General features: G+C 45.8%; 1 protein-coding gene across 1 annotated transcript in view; it reads left to right on the top strand.

The window, feature by feature from the left end:
• The window catches only part of Gtf2a1l (general transcription factor IIA subunit 1 like), a 75519-nt gene that overhangs the window by 14197 nt on the left and 40815 nt on the right, over positions 1–20507 (top strand). The window lies entirely within an intron of this gene.

Genomic DNA, 20507 nt, shown 5'->3' with positions numbered 1-20507 from the left:
ATTCCAGTGCTGTGTCTCTGAGCAGAGAAGAAGGAATGGGAGTGAAGGGCACTAGCAGAGGGGATGGAGGAGTCAGAGGAATGTGGGCTGCATGCACAAGTACTCCTTCACTCCTTTCTCAGCAGTGGATCTGGATTCACAGACAGGGTGTGAGTTTGTCAAGCAGCCTGGCTGACTGACTGGCTCCAGTTTTTGTTTTCTTGGAAATGTTGATCATCTCTTCCAGTTAGTTCTTTTATGGTATTAACGCTTGATGGCCCCTATAGTTTGATGTGAATGTCCCCAACAGATCCCTGTGTAGACTACTTGGCATGCAGCTGGTGGTGCTGCCTGGGGAGGTTGTGGAACCTTCAGGAGGGGCCCAAGCTGGAGGAAGTGGGTCACTCTGGGCTGTCTTCAGGCTACCCTGCTTCTGGCTGGCTCTGCTTCGTTCTCTGCTGGGATATGAGCCCTCGGCTGCCATGTGCTCCCCTTCCTATGGAGCCGCCCATGCTATGCCTTCCCTGCCATGATGGACTGTGTCCCCTCAAACTGCGAGCCACTGTAAGTCCTCTCTTCAGTTAATCTCTGACAGGTATTGCCACGTCAGTGAGAAGGGAACTGCAAATGTTACAGCTTCCGAGGGAAAAGGATCCTGACTTGTCTGGAAGTCAGACTGTACTTTCAGCTGTGGAGGGAGGTATCCTGGATACCTACAGCTGTGAGGAGAAAAGAGTCTGGACTGGTTGGGAAGTCAGACTATACCTGAAGCTGAGGTCCAGTGGGGGATGGTCTCACTGCAGGACGTGGCAATCCTGCTCTTCTCAAAGAGAGAGCTATTATCACTGAGCTCTGTTCTGCATCCTCCCCCCCCCCCCCCCCCCCCCCCCCCCGAGTTTCCCAGCAGAGGTATCTGTTTCTTCTCAGCTCTGGTCCAAGATGTAACTTCTTCTGCTTCACTCTGCTAAGAGGGAACCGCCGCAGAAATGTAGCAATTTGCTCCGGCTCCTGAGAAAGGTCGCCACTTCTGCTCCAGACTCAAGGAGTTCCTAGCAGAGGCGTTGGGGGGCTTCTTCCACTCTGGTCCGCTAAGGGAGCTTCCCAGCAGAGATCCTTCCCTGTGCCAGTGCAAATTCTTCACCCAAAACTTTTTCAAGAGATTTATTTGGTAAGGGGGAGTCCAGGAGAGTGGCTGTCTCTGCCAGGTGGAAAAAGAGAGCTGCCAGCGGAACAGGCACAGGGGCTTACAGAGGGCTTCTTAGGGGTGGAGTTCTCTAGGGAGAACATTATCAGGGAGGGCATTGGTCAGATTTTACTCCCTTGAGGTTGGCTAAATTTCATGATCAGGGATTGGCTGTTTTTCTGCTCAGGGATTGGTTGGTTTTCTGCTTAGGGACTGGTTGGTTTTCCTGTCCAGGGATTGGTTGATTTCATGTTCAGTTGGTCAGAGGCAGATTTGGTTCTGGTTTCAGGGCCAAAGTGTGCTTCTTTGGTGCTGGTTTCAGGGTCAGGGTGTGTTTCTTTCAGGGCCAGGGTGTGTTTCTTTGGCTCTATTTTCAAAGCCACGGTGGGGTTCTTTGACTGGCCCTTTTACCCTACCGTCAAACTAATAAACTTACCAACTACACTGACCCAAACAAGGGCATTCTTATGACTTTGATATTAACCATTCCCTCTAAGGAGGATAATTAATGGACAATTGGTCTCTGATTTGTGAATGTTCTAGATCTCAGTCTCTCTTTTAGTCTGTCTTTTCTGGGGATGCTGTAGGCCTGGTATGGTGGGGAGGAGTGGCAGGTGGTGCCTAGCTGTGGCTCTTGTCTTTTCTTTGGCGCTTTATTTTGATATTTTCACACTGTTCAGAGTGAGTTCCACCCATAGGTCCTGAAGTACCGTGAAAAGGACAAGGAAAGAGCATCTCCAAGAGTGGCATTGTTAAATGCCAAGAGCCAGCCTCTCCACTGGATAATTCTGAGAGATTCTGAAACACTTACCAAAGGCTTTGCCAAGTGCTTGTTCTGGAAAAGGACACACTCCATATTAAACTAGACTGGGACAAGAGATGGCTTGGGAAAGCTGTCAGCTAGACGGTGTTTACAGCTGTCTTTTCAGCTCTTTCCTGGGGTGGGCAGCCCAGCCCTGTAAGCCTGCATCTCCTTGAGGCTCTTTGGGTCTTCCCCTCTTCCTTTTTACTTCATGTGATTGACAGCAGCCACTCAGATCCTGGTGTTCACCCTTCCCATGCTGCTTCAGTGACTTTTCAAATGGAGAGACTCATGTATCTCCATTGTGGCTTCCAGTGTGGTCATCCTGTACCCTATATTGTAGTAGGTGGGAGCACACTCTGCACTCTGAGCTCTAAGCTGTAATGGGTAGGAACACACCCTGCACCCTGAGCTCCATGCTATAGTGAGTGGGATGAGTTCCATGCTGTAGTGGGTGGGAACACACCCTGCACCCTGAGCTCCATGCTGTAGTGGGAGGGAACACACCCTGCACCCTGAGTTCCATGCTGTAGTGGGAGGGAACACACCCTGCACCTGTGCTTCATGCTGTAGTGGGTGGGAACACACCCTGTGCCCTGAACTCCATGCTGTAGTGGGTGGGAACACACCCTGTGCCCTGAGCTCCATGCTGTAGTGAGTGGGAACACACCCTGCACCTGAGCTCCATGCTGTAGAGAGTGGGATGAGTTCCATGCTGTAGTGGGTGGGAGCACACCCTGCACCTGAGCTTCATGCTGTAGTGAGTGGGAACATACCCTGTGCCCTGAACTCCATGCTGTAGTGGGTGGGAGCACACCCTGCACCTGAGCTTCATGCTGTAATGGGTGGGAGCACACCCTGCACCTGAACTCCATGCTGTAGTGGGTGGGAGCACACCCTGCACCTGAGCTTCATGCTGTAGTGGGTGGGAACACACCCTGTGCCCTGAACTCCATGCTGTAGTGGGTGGGAGCACACCCTGCACCTGAGCTCCATGCTGTAATGGGTGGGAGCACACCCTGCACCTGAGCTCCATGCTGTAGTGGGTGGGAGCACAGACCAGCCTCAGCTCCAGCAGCAGTTGGCTCTGTTCTCTGTTCTCTCTCCAAACCGAGTTGCCCTCCAACCCCGAACCTCAGGCTCTGGCTAATGTAGCATTCTCCCTGGCCCATTCTTCCTCTACCCTTCCTTTATCTCTTCCTTTCAAGTTTGGGGTCCTGCCCTAGGAAACCCTGCTGGAGTTTCCTATTCAAAAACTTTAAAGCTTTAAAAACTAAGCACATTATGTTAAAATTATTTGCATGTTTTTCTCTCACCTCGTTCTGTCTGGGATTTGATTGGGGGTAGTTCTACCCACAGTGATTTTTCTATTTTGTGGAAGACACTCACATACTGTAACAGGCTCCAGACTTTAGCACAATTGACACCATGATGGAAGTACATTCAGGCCATAAAACTCAGCATGTAGACAGCACCACCTGCCAAAGTAAAAACAAAGACCCAATCCATCAAAGTCCATAGTTCTGGGAAAGTCTCTAAATGAACCAACCTTGTTTTTTGGCTTTTTGTGCTTCTGGTCAACTGTTTTTGTTAATTGAAGTTTGTCAACCTATGATTTTTTTTTTTTTTTTGTCTTTTTGTTTTTGTTTTGTTTTTTTGAGACAAGGTTTCTCTGTGTAGCTTTGGAGCCTCTCCTGAATCTCACTCTGTAGACCAGACTGGCCTTGAACTCAGAGAGATCTGCCTGCCTCTGCCTCCTGAGTGCTGGGATTAAAGGCATGCGCCACCACTGCCCGGCTTATGATATGGTTTTTGTGCTTAAAAGCTCACCCAGAGAAAGGCTCAGGGCTACACTGGGGTCCTGAATACCCAGTGCAGTCACTGCCCAGCTAATAAAGTATTGGCTTATACCCCCGTCTGAGGAGTCTCCTCTGATGCCCACAACTATACAAGGGTGGTGATGAGTAGGGGAGGGTCAGTGGCCGCAGTGTGGGGCTGACCCCTTATCGGGGCTGATGACCTTCGAAAAACGTTCTATAAAAGAAAGACAGGGTGCATTTAGACCAGCACATCATTTCTCTCAAGCATATCTATTATCTAGCTCTTAATTCCCCCCACATTTAGGTTAGTGATTCCATATCATAACATTCCATAATGTAATATTCCATATTGTAGATTCCAACCAGTGTTACTTACTGAATAATTTCCATATTTGAGGTCCTATGCTAGCAACTCAAGGGCCACATAAGGTTGAATAATAAACAGTCTCAGTCCTCAAAGGATTTAAAACTGACCACACTTATAGTGACCATGCACATATAGCCAGGAAAGATTAATATGTTTGAAATTTGATTCAATCTTGTTTTTGAAAGTTGACAGAGGTTGAGAGGAAGCAGCTGTAGGTTTTTAGCACCTGTTGTGTGCCATGGAATATGTTTTCTTATTTACTACAGGACACCTAAAATGTGTTATGTCTCATTCATATTTCTTGTTAAAAGTGTCTTGGAAGTACCATGCAGCGGTGACTTCTGAGGGTTCCAGCCTTTCTTCATCTTGAAACATTACTAGGCACTTAATTTCCTTCACATAAAGAAACTAATGTAACCTCAAATACAAAACATTTGGGGAAGGAATTACTAGTTTCCTTGGGGATCTCTCATGCGGCCAGGCTGATGGGAACAAGTGGAGGCTGCAGATCAGTGTCCTTCACCTAAGGGACCACGGTATGAGTGACTCCCAAAGGCAAGAGAAAGCATCAGCTAGTGAGGGCGGGGAGAACTGAAGTCCGTCCTCTGTGGCATGTGCAGAGGGGCGTGGTTATTGTCTGAAGGTTTTCTTTTTCCTGTTGTTTTGTTCTTTAAGCCAGGGTCTCTCTATGTAGTTCGTTCAGGCTGTCCTGGAAATTGCTGTATAGACCAGGCTAGCCTCAAACTCACAGAGACCCATTAGCCTCTCTGTCTTCAGAGTGCCGGAATTAAAGGCATGAACTACCATATTATTTTATTATTATTATTACTATTATTATTATTAATGTTTTGGGTTTATTTTGAGACAATGCCTAGCCCTACCTGTCCTGGAACTCACTGTGGTAGCCCAAACTGACCTCACATTCCTAATGCTCCTCATGTAAGCCCCTCGAGCCAGGCCCCTTTCCTGAGGACCTCTAACTGCAGGTTCTATCCACAGAATACTCTGCTTTAGCTGCCCTGCCCCCACCCTAGAGAGCAAACAGCCTAATCTCTGGACATGAAATCCCACCATCTCCACCCTAGAAAGCTCCACCCTGAAAAGTTTCACCCCCTTCCCAAGAAACTCTGTATTAGCCCTGTATCCTGTTCAGTGTGCTGCTGTCTTGCTGGAGCACAGGCAGCCACCCTCCTGGGTTTTCTCCTCCCAATAAACCTCTTGTGTGAGGTTTGTTGTGTGGTGTGACTCTGTGGTATCCCTTAGCTCCCGGCAACCAGGATCCCTTTCCATTAGAGTGGTAATGCTTACACTTCTTGCCCCAGAATCCACTGTTAGGATTACAGGTGTGCACAGCCACACCTTGTTAAAGTTTTCTGTCTTAACGCCTCTTACTCAGGCCTCTGGGCAAGAGGTTAGCCTTGTTTCTCTTGTTTGTGCCATTTGGTAATTCCCAGATCACTAGCTTCCCCCACACTAACCAGCCCAGGATGTTTATGGCAAAAAGATCAGGTTGTAAGGTCCCCAAGTGCAGTGTCTTTTTAATTTGTAGTGTGTCTATGTGTTTATTTTATACTTAATTTCCAGCATATTTAGCTGTTCTTAGAGGAATGGGAAGAAGTAGGTCCACCACATATGTCTCTGCCTCTGTTGACACTTGAAGCACCTAAGGTAACAGAGTAAACTATTTAGGATGTTTTCATGTCTCATAAAGCATGACAGATTAAGCAGGAGGAAAAACACAGTTATGGAGAGGACAGAGCTGGGTGGCTGGAGGAGACAGCCTTCAATTGAGATTATCAGCTCTACCCATCCTCTTTAAATACAGACTTAGGTTGGAGAATTAATAGACAGTGAACACTATCCTTGCCAATATTTCATGTTCATGTATAATTATCCGTATTATGACAGAGAAATGAAAATGGAACATTTGTTAACTAGGAAATTACAGCATTCTTATCAAGACGGTGGTGAGAGTGTTGGATAAGTCGTGATGGGGAGAATGGAGTCTCAGATCATCTTGATGCTTTCTGTGAGTTATCATGAGCTTACAAATGTACACAAAGGCTACCTCTTTTGAATATTAACGAGCTGACAACTGTGTCCCACGGTGTGTTAAGGTGGGGCCTCAGCTGGCCATCACATAGTGTCCTGTGGTCGCTTTAACTGAAATCTTGTTGGGGTGTGGGAAGGGATTCATCGCAGTGGAACAGTATCTGATGTTCAAATAATGTAAGTTGATTTTGAAGTTGTATTAGAAAATGGAAAATGTTACAGAGATGCGGAGTCTAAATAAATCAGGGCTGCCAACACTGGAACCATTTCAGAGTTGCAAGGAGGTACAGATGACCTGAATTTTCATTTCCTGTAAAATGTGAAGGTTGAAGGAGAGGCCGGGAAACGGTACTGCTGGATTTAATGCATTTGTGACAAAATGTTCAGAAGCTAATTTGGACTATTTGCTGCCTTAAACCATATGCCCGAAAACTAAATCACACTTTTCATTACAGATAAATATATTATTAGAACCTGTGTCATTACTGAAAAAGAAAACCACATTTGACTGTAGAGTTTAATATGTAGAAGAAATGGGTTGTCTTTAAAATATACACATTCAAACACTTTTACTCAAGGGGAGACCCACTGTGATATATCCTTTTGGCACAGGAAATGAATTGAAATGTTCGCTTTACTTTTTGGAACAGTCCCACAGACTTTCCGGGAAAAAATAAGATCATACAGACCATGAAAAAGATTAATCTGATTATTAAGATTTTCCTCAGTGATGCAAATGCTGGTGTTGATTACCAAGGATATAGAGATAAGCATTATGGTCTCTAAATGAAGCAGGAGAAAATGAAAAGCCAGATAGGTGGCTGGGAAGAGCTTCCTGCCTTTGCACATGTTTAATCTCAAAGAAGAACCCGAAGAAGGGTCGAGGTTCAGAATTCCCTTTTTATCTTTCATTTACTAACATAAGCTATTGTCCCTGTAAAACTGCATCACCAAGACTTTGGGATATTCAGATTTCAGTTTGACTATCCAAAGTGCTTGGTGTGTGCAACACTCTACCAGTTGGATTTGGCAAAGTTACCGAGAGCAATGTGGCCATGATGTGACTCCAGCAGTCTGCTCATTTCCTGATGATCCTGCATCAAAGCCATCCAGTACTGGTCTCTGAAGATTATTTTATATTCCATTCTTTTGAAGTGCCCTTGTCACTGATGAAGCTTTAAACGCCGAGGTTACAGCGAGGGGAAGACCCGCCTCCCACAGGCACTGTGCCATCTGACACAGGGCTTGCATTACTCACCTCTTGCACTGTGACTCCAGCACTTAAAACACTTAACATGATGAATACCATTTCCAGCAGTTTCTGAAACTTAGAAATCCAGGAGGTCCTTAGAGGGGCTTCTGGCGGATCCTCATGAGGATGCATTCACACTCTCATCAGGACCAGAATCACACAACAGAGCAGCTGCGGAGGCTCCAGATCTAAGCCCAGTGTGATTGATTGTTTCTAACACCAGATATGGATACTCCAGTCAGAGTTCCTTACCACGTGGACCTCCCACAGGTGACAGTGTTCTTGTGGCATGACTGCTGTGGGATGCAGCTTGACATGACTGTACCTATCTTGGTTTGTGACTGTCATTTTGCCTGTCAGGTGACCCTGGTGATCCACGTCCTACAGGATAAACGAAAGCCGTGACTGTTTTATGTCAGGCTGCTTTTAACTGGTTTTGTTAATGGAAATTTGGACAAGTCACCGGATGGTACTGGGGAACTTGGGGTACTCTCTTGTGGTTCTTAGACTCATTAAGAAAATGACTTAAGCCGGGAGGTGGTGGCACACACCTTTAATCCCAGCACTCGGGAGGCAGAGCCAGGCAGATCTCTGTGAGTTCAAGGCCAGCCTGGGCTACAGAGTGAGTTCCAGGAAAGGCACAAAGCTACACAGAGAAACCCTGTCTCAAAAAACTAAAAAAAGACGACGACTTGGGGAAAATTTTACTAAAATTTAAAAGAAAAACTTGGGTTGGAAAGTTGGCTCAGTGATTAAGAGTACAGACTACTTTTGCAGAGGAATAGGGCTTCATTCCCAGCACCCACTTGGAGGTGCACAGTTGTCTGCAAGTCCAGTCCTAAGGGATCTGATGCCCTCTTCAAATCCTTTTCTTACATCTGTAGGCACCAGCCATGTATCTGATGCACAGACATACATGCAGACGAAGCACTCATACCCGAAGAATTAAATAGAAAAAAGAAAGAAAAGAAAAACCTCATGGCAGGTAAGCTTAAATTTCAGGGGCTTCCCAGGGTGTTAGTTATTTTGGCGCTCTTACCCTGCGAGAAAACGTCCCGAACACGACAAGACCACAGAAGAGCTTTTATTAAAGAGGATAGAGAAAGAATGTGACAGGCCTGTGTGAAGCACACATGTGGGTGAGGAGACAAGAGAGGAGGAGAGAGAGAAGAAAAGAGGGGAGAGAAGAGAGAGAGAGACCTGTGCAAAATGGCGCTGGCTTTTTAAAAGAGTGGGCCGCGCATGCGTACAGGACCACATGTGGCTACTCCACACATGCGCGTAGATTACATGGCTGCGCGCACTTTACGCAACCATATAAAGCCATGGAGTCCTAGTCACGTGAGATGTTCTGACCTGGAAATGGCTATTTTGAACCAAAAATAATTAGGTGGTCCGCCGGGCAAGCCCAATCATGTGGACATGTGATTTCCTATCATTCCCGACTCATTTCTTCTTAAAAAAAAAGAAAAAAAATGTGGATGGGTGGGTATGGGGCGCCGTTTCTCTCAAAGACTGCTTCAGGCCGAATGGTGGGCATTGGTTAGCACTTGGGGAAATGGGGAAGCTGGCTCCTGAAGTCCTGGGATGAAGTCCTGCAATGAAGTTCTGTCATGCCTTGTCCTGCAGCTGTCTGCCCTTCATGGTGTGGCTGGGAACCTTCTGTCTGACAGGACACTGGTGACATAAAAAGCTTAGAGAAAAGACTCATTATTTTGTTTTAGGAGTTGACATTTATCTGAGGTAGATCTGGCCTGTCTGGATGGAGACATGTTAAAAAGGTGGCTGTGATATTTTAGTACTCTGCTTAATTTTTACCTGAGACAAGCCTTATTTAAGGCAGTTTATTTAAGGCACCTGTTTGTTTTGTTAATTTAGCATTTAGGAAACACAGGTGATCAGTTGCTGAGTATTGAACAGTGATAGATTCTTATATCCTTACTGCCTGGATATTTTGATGGTCCCTTTTGCCTCCAGCCCTGTGTGGCCCTAGTTGGGAAAGGAAGGGGTGATACCTTATTCCTCTGGAATTGGTGACAAGGCAGTGGATCCTGGTGTCCTCTGGAGCTTAGAGTGGAAGAGAACTTATTTTTTTGAATTAGGGACAAGGCAAAGATCATGGCCCTGTCTGTGTGCACATGAGAAACACAGGCAGTAACTTTAAAGTGAGACAATAAGCTCTTATCTTAGTTGGAAATCTTTCTCATTATGTAACTCTGAAAGTACAATTAAATCTGGTGAGGTAAGGCTGTCCTCTGTTCCCAACAATAGAAAGGAGGAGTGACATCCTAAAACTCCCAGGACTGAGTCAATGGCTCTGGTGTCCAGAAGGAAAGAAACTGATCGCTTCCCTGCTGTGTCTGTAGCCAAGCCTAGGTTTGCTGGAGGTCTTAGCTTGATGTACCCTTGCATCTTGGTGCCTGGGGCCAGTCAGCTGACTGATTGTCTTTCTAGGCAGCACAAGGACAAGGCTGTTGATGGGCAGGGCTTTCGCTAGCCCATGGCCTTTTTCACTTAAAACAGGGACCCAACAGCTTTAGGAGTCAGCGAGTGCCAGCACTTGGCAGTTTTGTTTTTGGGCTTTTATCTCTTCCCTGGCACACCTTAAACGCTACAGATGACTCTTTTGCCCGTGGGGTCAGGAGCCTTGCTCTCCAGATATTTAACTTTTAGCTGGGAACAAGAGATGGATTTTATTCCATGTCCTGAATTTTTTCCTGACGATTGTGGCTTAGGGACAGCTTTTGGAAGATCTGCCAGTAGGCAGACTGTAAACTGATCCTTTGGAAGACTTGCTTGAGGCTATAAGCTGATTTTTTTGGTTTAGGAGCCATCCCGATTATTGTAAACTTAATTGTTTAGATCTCAGCTGCTTTTAGACCCGTCTGTGCTTCTCAAGGCAGTTTGAGAATGAGTGGGTGGAGTTAAGGTGAGTTAGGGTGAGTCTTAGAAACCGCCCAAGCCCGCGCATTTGAGCCCGCCCACCGCCGCGTGTAAGTTAGACTGAAAAGGTTACACGTGGCAGACGCCTTAGTGGGAAAGGAAAGAAAGGGTTTAGAGCTTTAGCAGAAAGCTTGGAGATGAAGCAACTCTTATTTTCCTGTTTGCTGGCTGAAGCACCTGCCACACTGTTAAGCGGCCAGATTTACCGGTACCCACAAAGCTGTTAAGCGGCCAGATTTACCGGTACCGGCCCATCCGCCAATGTAAGTGGGTGGTATCCGCCCTCTGTCCCATGGCTGTAGCTGAGTGGAAAATAAAAAATGAAAACAAACAAACAAACCGGGATCAGACTTCAACTCAGGCGTCGCGAGAATGAAGTAAGATCTAAGATCAGCTCAAGTCCCCCCGCCCCCCTCTTCGTCAAGGGATGGGAAGAGCTGCGACTGCGCTGCCATGGGTCCACCCGGTAGACTCCAGACACCATTTTTGCTCCTTCTCGTCGGGAGCAAAAATGTGCCTGCCATTGCCAGCACAGCCTGGACAACCTCCGGGATTGTCCATCGCAAACATATAGCTCAGATTTCAGCCATTAGAACAGCAGACTCACTGTGAAAAATCGTGGCAGTATCAATAGTGGAAAGCTGCACTTCCCATGGCTGGCCACCACCTGGGGCGGCTAGCTGAAGGTGCGTGCTGGTTGGCGGAAGAATCACAAGCCATGGTTACCTTTCTAGAGCTTTATTGAGAGAGAGAAAGCTAAGATAAAGAGCAACTCTTTCCATTTGCCTGTTCGCTGGCCAGAATTAGATAACTCCCGTGAAAGATTGGGATTTTTGTTATTTTCTAAAGCATACTTGGGCCATCTCTCAGTACAGAGATGGATAAGCTTAGGAATCTTTAAGTAAAGCTTCAAGAAGACAGCCTAAGGGAGAGGAAGGACTGATCGGGTTGGAAGCCTTATTTCCCACGTCTGCAGTGGAGAGGCAGAAAAAAAACCAAATGTGATCCGGAGCCAAGACCTCCCGGAGGCCATATGGATCTCGGGCACAAGCCACCTTATCAGCTGATAAGCAGAGGGGGGGTGTCGCTGTGTGAAGCAAGGATTCCCCGGGAACCCTTAATGCTCAGCCGCCCCGATGGGTGCGGAAGAACGTGCCGGCTTCACACAGCCCCAGGACGCACCTGACGGTGGTGGTCCTATTGCGAAAAATATCTCAAGCTGCAGACGTGGGAGGTGGCTGGAAATTTGGGCCTGCGATGAGGGCCAACCGCAGCCAGTGAAGACCATGGCTGGGGGTTTCCCTGGTTTCAAGAATAACCAGTGAGGCGCCGGACGCTCAATGGTCGTTCTCACGGATTCAGGAAACCGTTTACACCAGCTGAAAAGGGGAAAATTCACCAATCAGTAGCGGTGTTGCATGTGGATTTGTGCGACCAGGCAAATGGAGAGTGATCTGTCGCAAATGGAGCATAGTCCCCGGTTTGTGCAGCACAGACTTTCCATCCCCAGTTCCCGGGTTTCCAGGCGCAGAGTGCCCGGAAGCACCCGTTCCCTCACAGCACCAATGTTAGTTATTTATCGGTGCTCTTACCCGCGAGGAACACGTCCCGAACACGACAAATCCACAGAAGAGCTGTTTATTAATATAGGATAGAAAAGACGTGACAGGCCTGTGTGAAGCACACACATGAGTGAGGAGACGAGAGAGAGAAGAAAGGAAAGAGAGGAAAGAGAGGAAAGAGAGAAGAGAGAGAAGAGAAGAGAGTCCTGTGCAAAATGGCGCTGGCTTTTTAAAGAGTGAGCCGCGCATGCGTACAGGACCACATGTGGCTACTCCACACATGCGCGTAGATTACATGGCTGCGCGCGCTTTACGCAACCATATAAAGCCATGGAGTCCTAGTCACGCAACATGTTCTGACCTGGAAATGGCTATTTTGAACCAGAAATAATTAGGTGGTCCGCCGGGCAAGCCCAACCGTGTGGACATGTTGTGATTTCCTATCACAGGGGAAGAGAATGAAGAAGATAAAGAAAAAAAAGCCATGTCATTTGAGTTCAGCAAGAATGGCGGTCAACCACAGGGTGTTAGGCAACCTCATGGTGGGAAGAGGGAGTGGATTAGGGAAAGACTAAGGAAGCCCAAAGCACCAGAAAAAGCACACTTAGCACTTGAAAGAAAGGAGAGAGGAGAAAAGGAAATGCTTTTACCCTAAGCATGACAACTCACAAAACAGACCACCGAAGAGGACCAAACCCCAGGCACACTTTTACTCCCTGTGCACATTGTGTGGTGATATTTTATTTGTATGTTAATAAATAAAGTTTGCCTGGAGATCAGAGGACATAGCCAGCCATAAAAGAAGCCAGGCAGTGGAAGCACACACCCTTAATCCAATCACAGGGCAGGCAGAGTTTCTGTGTGTTCAAGGACATACTAGGGAACAGCCAAGCGTGGTGACACATGCCTTTAATCTCAGTACCAACCATAGAGACCTGGAGGTCTGTACAGACAGGCAGTGACAAGGAAGTAAGGTAGCTGAGCTAAGAGCCAATGAGAAGTCAGAACATCAAGGCAATAAAGGCGCAGGTTAGACAGAAAGAAGCTGGTTCTCTGGGGAAGCAACAGCGGTATGGTGAGCTAAGGTTAGCTGGTGGCTTTCACTATTTCTCTGATCTCTATGGCTCTCACCCCTGTGTTTGGCTCTGTGTTTCTTATTTAATAAGACTGTTTAGAAATTCGCATCTACACACTAGTGATGCCCGAGACATGGCAGCTGGTTCAGGAGAGTGACAACTGGATTTTTATGCCGTTGTCAAGTGAATGTTGACAGTTTCCATCACAATAGATCTAGTTATCAGTTATGTTGTTCTGCTTATGTCATTGCCAGGACTGTGGGCCTGTCATCATAGCCTCTGTGTCACTGATGCCACCTAAGACTTCATTTTGTCCATAATCCTTTACTCTGCGACATTCTGGACACGGTTGCTTCTTTGCTCGGTCTCCCCACACCTCTGCCTTTGGTGGTGTTTGTTTACCTTGTTCTCATCAAACAGCAGGCTTCTTCCAAAAAGTCTGTCAGCCGAGAAAGAGACATCTTCCAATGAGAAAGAGATGACCCTCCCCTGTAGCAGGCTTTCTTTTAGGTGACCAACCAGCTCCCAAATCATTACATGGAGACTTGTTATTAGTTTTGAATGTTTGGCCTTATCTTAGCTCCTATTTTAATCTGTTTCTTTTTATCTACGTTTTGCCTCAGGGCTTTTTACCTTTCTTTCTGTGTGTCCCGCTGGCAGCTGCCTGGCTTTTGGCTCCGGTCAGTTGTGACTCTCTTTCTCCCTTGTTATTCTTTTGCCTAGATTTTTTCCTCCTTATTCTCTCTGCCCAACAGCCCCGCCTATCCCTCTCCTGCCTAGCTATTGGCTGTTCAACTTTTTATTAGACCAATCAGGTGCCTTAGGCAGGCAAGGTGAAACAGCAACACATCTTTTCATAATTAAACAAAGGCAGTATAAACAAATGTAACACATCTTTACATTGTTAGCAAAGGCAGCAGAAATAAATGCAGCATCCTTTTACACAGTTAAAGCAATATTCCACAACACACCACCATTTCCAACAGTCTTGGAGAAACCATTACTTTTGCTGTATTCACACACATCATGTAGAAGACTGTGGTGCATTGTGGGAAGGATGACACCAGATTTTGAATACTGGGGACAGGGTAGATCCACTGGGGGCCATCTTAGAAGCTAGCTCCCACGTATTCAGAGAGGATTTGTATTCTTTCTGACCTGGTGGCAGGGTACCCGAGGAAATCATTGTGGTGGAGGGAGAACTTATTTTGGCTTATGTTTCATGGGTTCAAACCCATGGTCTTTGGTCCATCACTGTGGGCCTGTGAGCAAAGCTGTGTATCCTGTGGCAGCTAGAAGACAATGAGAAAGAGTACCAGGGGAAAAGGGTCAGGAATTATATGTGTCCTTCATGGCTCATTTCTTCCAGCTAGGCCCCACAGTCCAGTAAGCTATGAAATAATCCATGGAATAACCCAGTCAGGACTCTTACATGATGGTTAATGGTCAGTCAACCTGACTGGACTTAGAATCATTTATGTTAGGTCTCAAACCCAGGACAAGTGGCTGAGGTGCCTAGTTAAGATATCCAAGCAGACCCAGCCTCCAGGCTGTCCCAGCATCTCTCAGTCCATTACAGGGTCCTTCTGGCTGGCATGCCCCTCACCCTTTTCCAGCACAGGGGCTAAGCTTCCCCTTTCTCCACCTGTGCTTCCTTATGCAATCTAGCCATTTTGGTTACCTGTCCCTTTTTGTCTACCCTTTACTCTCCAGACTCTCCCCTCTCCTCATATGGCTCAGGGTCTTGTTCACTCTGGACTCTCCTAGATGTCCCTGCCTCTGGCTACGCTCTCCCCTTTATCTACAATAAACCTTCTCCTCCACCATACCTTCTTTTTTTATTTATTTTTTCATTCATCTGGTACCAAAACCTGGGATTAGTTCCTTTCAAGGAACTAGGCCTCTCTGAACCAAGCTGTTGACCTGACTTCCTAAGGTATGTACAGATCATTTGTTTCTGCTAGCACCTGCCATCCCTTAAATATGACCCCAAATTCTGGAGTCTGCGTTCTCAGCTGCTTCTCCCACCCCTGTGCTCTAACCATTCCTTTCCTTGCCTATGTTGCAAGTGTCTTTTTGGCTTTGAGAGCCTTCTAAACCCTCCCAAGGAACCCACCTGGGTACTGGCGTATCTTGGGTCTGGCCTGCTACACCCATCTGGGTATCTCTACCAAAGACATTTACCATCTCCCGTTCCCCATGCTCTCTCACCTCTGTCTGCTGGGTAAGTGCCACCCTGGTCTGCGTGCTCTGTCTACTATGACTACAAAAGTCACACTGATGTTTCAGGAAGCTCCTCTCACCTCCAGTGGGCTCCAATTGTGGGAACACCTTTCCTCTGTGACTTGGAACACTTTTCTCTTTGACAAGTTTCCTGTTCTGCTTGTGGATGCCCTGGGTGGAAATTATTGACACAAAGACACTTTATCCATCCCAGCTCTGCTGTGGGATAACCCCTCTGTATGCTGGGAATATGTTTTACTGCCATTGGTTAATAAAGAAACTTCTTTGGCCTATAGAAAGGCAGGATAGAGCCAGGCGGGAAATCCACGCAGAGATACAAGGAGGAGAAGGTTGGAGTCAGGGGCAGATGCCAGCCAGCCACTGAGGAAGCAAGACATATAGAAAATGAGGTAACAAGCCACGAACCAAGTGGCAAAGCATAGATAAGAAATATGGGTTGATTTAAATGTAAGAGCTAATTAGTAATAAGCCTGAGCCATCGGCCAAACATTTTCAATGAATATAAGCCTCTGAGTAATTATTTTAAAATGGCTGCAGAACCAGGCAGGACAGAAAGGCCTCCGGTTACACAGCCTGGCTACTTTCTCTCGCCTCTCCTGAGGGATAACATTCCTGCCTGTAGTCCACTAAGCTATCCCTCGGCTCCCACCTGCAGTCCTGCAACTTCTGCTCTCTGCTCCCTTCCTAAAGTTTTCTCTACACCCTCAGAGATATCTGCTCTATCTCTTTAAGCCTCCCTGGCCTCCCCTCTCTTGGGTGGAGCTCCTTCTTCAGTTTCTCTAAGCCTGAGCCCATATGGGATCCTGTAAACAGCTTGGCCTCAGTACAGATCAATAGCTAAAGACTGGCACGCTCGATTTTCAAATCTCTCACATGATAACAACTTCTGCCACTGCACGAACAAATGATCCCCAAATCTCTTATATATAGACTTGCTCTGCTCTATACTTCCAAAAGTCTCGAAGGTTCTACTTCACACTCAATTTTTCATCTCTACTCTCTGTGCTCTGCTCTCAAAAAAATCTCTTAAGACTAGGCTGTAGACTCTATTTTAGGATTAGTAAGTTCACTGGGTATGGTTAAAAAAAATCTGTAAAATTTGTAACAAAACTTGGCTTTAAAATGATAACCAAAGGCTTATAATTAAAAATACATGGGTAATCTTAATTTGCTACACTTTACTATATACGTGATTCAACTCTTGTTTGGAACATACTGTGTATGTAACTTGGATTCAACTCTTGTTTAAAAAATAGATCTACAAAAAAATTAGATCTTTTAAATAACAGCCATGTGGTTGGCAGCCGTCTTTACTAAGGTTAAAGGGTATATGCCATACACCATCTTAAATGACCACATGGTACAAACCAACTAAGGCAGTACCTATGAAACTTCTTAGTCTTACTGAGCTCTCTCCACTTACCATTAGATCTCCTTTTCAGACTAACAGCAAGTCTCCAAACACTTTGGATTGTTTTGATTTTTGTATGATGACAAATTTTAAGGTTATAAAGATCTACTCAGATTAAGAAAAGCTGACTTGGAGGTTTGTACCTAACTACTTACACCTTTGTTAACTGTTCAACACCAGGCTTCTAAAAGATTTAGATAAGTAACAACATGTGTTTGATAATAAATTATGTTTGATTATAAGGTTATAAATTCCTAAGGTCTGCTCAGATTCACAGTAATATTTGTCTAGCTTCTTTGTTAAGCTTTAGCTATTTGGATAAACTAAGCCATACAAAAACTGTAATATTCTGTAATAGTGCATGTAAACGAATCAGGAAAGCAAGGTTCTTAGTCAGTGGACCTCATTCATGGTTGAAAGTTTTATTTTGACTCTAAAGGCTCCTCAGTTAAACCTTCAACTCACAATTTTAAGGCTCACACTTAACAGGGGTAAAGCTGTGAAATCCTACTCTTATGAATGCTACTAACTTAAACTGTTGAAGAAAACCAAGACATACAACTCAATGTATTTTCAAGGTCAAGCCTAAACTCAGATATACTTAATAGATGGTCTTCAAGCTCTTCAGAGATCTGCTGAATATGACACTTAAAATGTTTAATGAAAAAGCTTCCCATTATAGACAGAAATGCTCCTAGTGGGAACCCTAAACTCTCCAAAGAAGATAGATGGTGCACGATGATATCACCTGAATTATGGTAACATTAACCACTGGGCAAAGCTTCCCCACACCTCACCTCCTGCCAGGGCTCTGCCCAAACTGAGGATACTTTTGGGGTGATTGTCCTACTCTGTCTGGTCAAAGTAAGGCCAGTCCCCCAAGTTCCTTCTCCACAGAAAAATCTGTCAGACCTCAGTTTGGCAGTCAAAGGCCAATGCTGCTCTGTGCAGCAGCTAAAGGTCAAATGTTGTCCTGTATGCCACCCAAAGACCAACCACTGTCCCCCACAAAGCCATCCAGACTATGAGAGCCAAGGGCAACTGTCTAGATAGTGGGTAAGTCTTTGTCATTTTAATTGATACATAGGCCATTTAATTATATCTCTTGCTATAATTTATCCATCTCAGATCTCTGATCATATTGACTGACTTCTGTAGCTTCAGCAGCAGTGAGCATACCAGCTCCTTGCCCTAGGCTTCAGCTACCTTCTCTTCATGTGTAAAAATTATGCCTCAGGCCTCACTTTCCTAGAGCTGCCAGGTTTCCAGCTGAGAAAGACAGACAGTTTACCTTGCTACCAGACTCTGCAAGGGGACAAATGCACAAATGCTTTGAACCCAGAATAATTTTTGGGTCCCCAAGCTTTCACTATGACTCAAAGGCATGAGTGTACTGCCTTTTCTACAGTGTGGATTATTGCAGTGGTAATGCTAATATAGCTAAAACTTACATCTCTTTGTATAAACATAAAAAATTCTTGTAAGCTTCAGGGTGCCCACTTGGATCTATGTCTCACAGGTCACAGGACTCCAGATAAGTACTCCAGTCAACCAACAGCCTAAGTTTCCCCATCTGCCTATTCCTGAGGGTGGGACCTCTTTCCCTTTCCTTGATCTTGAGGCTCCCCTCCCCCAACTACTTCCCTCAGGCCTGGAAATTTCAAATGTACACCCAAGATAAAAAATTTCCCCTGAACTCCTTAACTTTACCTTCTATCCCTAAAGTCTGTCTGTCCCAGCAGACTTAACATCAACTAAAGACCACAAACTACTCCAAAGTCACCAGCCCTAGGTGCTTCTGACAGAATTACCAACAAGCCTGAGCCTCTGCATCCTGGATGGCTCCAAAGCAGCTAGCCCCAGGTGGTCCAGCCTCACAAACTGCTCCAGTGTGGCCTGCACTTCCTTAGCCCCAGATGGTCCTTCAGAGCCTGGACAGCGAGGAAAGCAGCCTGGTTTTCCCAGTTTTGGCCAGCATTCCAGCTTTCTTGGGTCCCCAACAATGACACCCTGACATCAGCAGGAAGTAGTCATAGAAAAGATTACATCGCCACTTATCATTTATTATCAACAGAAAGGCTGGAATGTTAGGTCTCAAACCCTGGACAAATGGCTGGCTGAGGTGCTTATTTTACATTTCAAAGTGGACCTGGCTGCCAGGTTCTCCCAGCATCCCTCAGTCTCTACCTGTAACAAGGTCTTTCTGGCTGGCATACCCTTACCCCTCCCCTAAACTTCTCCAGCCCAAGGGCTGGGCTGCCCTTCCCTATATAATCCAGACATTTTGGTTATTTGGTCCTTTTGACTCTCTTTCCGGCCTCCTGGCTGCTGTACCTAGTTCAGCCTCTCTCCCCTCTCCCCTTCCTCCCCTCCTCTCCTCACGTAGCTCAGGGTCACGTTCATTCTGGACTCTTCCAGAGACAATGGTGGGCCAGTCGTGGGCGGGACCACAGCTGATTGACAGGGACTGCCTAGTCACCGATAGCTTTTGTTCTGTTTGAAACTAAAACTCACATCAAGACACTAAGGTGGACACTGGCGTCTCAGTCGCCTTACATGTTCCTCATCCCAGTGTGATCACACCGAACAAGTCTCCTTTCTGAGCTTGTCACGATCACGTGTCTCTTTAATTAGTCTCTTGAGGATGGGTGATGGCGCCTAGCTTGCAGCGTTGCCAGCAACAACTCCAGCAACGAACTGAGCTGTTTTGCCTTGGTGGACGGAATCCTTTGAACCCACAAATAAAATAATAAGTCCTCTATTGGCTCTTCTCTGTATGTTGGGTGCAGATGTTGGTGAAATTTTAAGGCCACTCCACGTAGTTAAAAGGGAGGTTTATTTTGTGGGGTAACTTACAAATGAATGGACAGTTAGATTGCAGGGTCTGGGAAAGGTATGGCACAGTCCAGAGGTGTTCTCTGGAGAACTCTGCGGTCTACCTCCAGCGTCCAGGGTCCTGGAACCAAGCAAGCCCCGGCATCTGGAACCCGGGTCTTCAACGTCCTCTCTCAGCCCCGCCTTGCAGGTGTGACCATTACCGAAGCCTCAATGGGGGTTGGAACTTCCAGGTCAAAGCTGGAATGGCTACCCACTACAATCTTCTTCAACTTTGGTTATTTCAGTCATGTATTTTGGTCTGAGTAATGACAAAAGTGACCCAATCAACCCCTGGAAGCCACATCTGGGCACATCTGTATTTTTGAGACATTTCCTATCTAAGGTATACAACTTAGATCTTGGATTGAAGCACACTTCCTTTAGCAGCCATTGTCGGTTCCTGGGAAGAGTCCAAAGCAGAGTCCACCAGTGACCACTCAGACACACAGACGGCAAACAGAAGGTCACTGAGATCGCTCAACCAACGGTGCATGCTTTTCTATAAAAAGTGTATCAAGTGTACCAGGCATTAACAATTCAATTGTTAGTCACACTTTTTATGGGTACCATACCAACATCCAAATTTAAATTTAAATGTACACATGGTCTACTCTATAGCTCAGAGAAAGGTATAATGTATAATGAAACATTATAAACATAAAATACAAGGAAACGGTATGCTGTCACAAAATGTTAGATTGTTACCCATTCTATGCATTTAGGATTAAAATTTTAAAACCTTGAAAAGAGAAAGATGGAAAACAAGAGACCTTTCAGCTTTCTTATTTCCCAGCTTGAATAATTTAATTGGATTTTATAATATCAGAAGGAATCAATGCTTGCTTTTAGCTTTTCTATTTTGGGTGAAAGGTAAGTCACTTTGAATATTCTTGGTAGTAAATTGCCATGTAGAGAGACATAACCATTAAAAATCACCAC

The sequence above is a fragment of the Onychomys torridus genome, chromosome 21 (assembly GCF_903995425.1).
Source record: "Onychomys torridus chromosome 21, mOncTor1.1, whole genome shotgun sequence".
Lineage (NCBI taxonomy): Eukaryota > Metazoa > Chordata > Mammalia > Rodentia > Cricetidae > Onychomys > Onychomys torridus.
The sequence above is the reverse complement of the archived record's forward strand: the minus strand, read 5'-3'. Positions and strand labels throughout refer to the sequence as shown.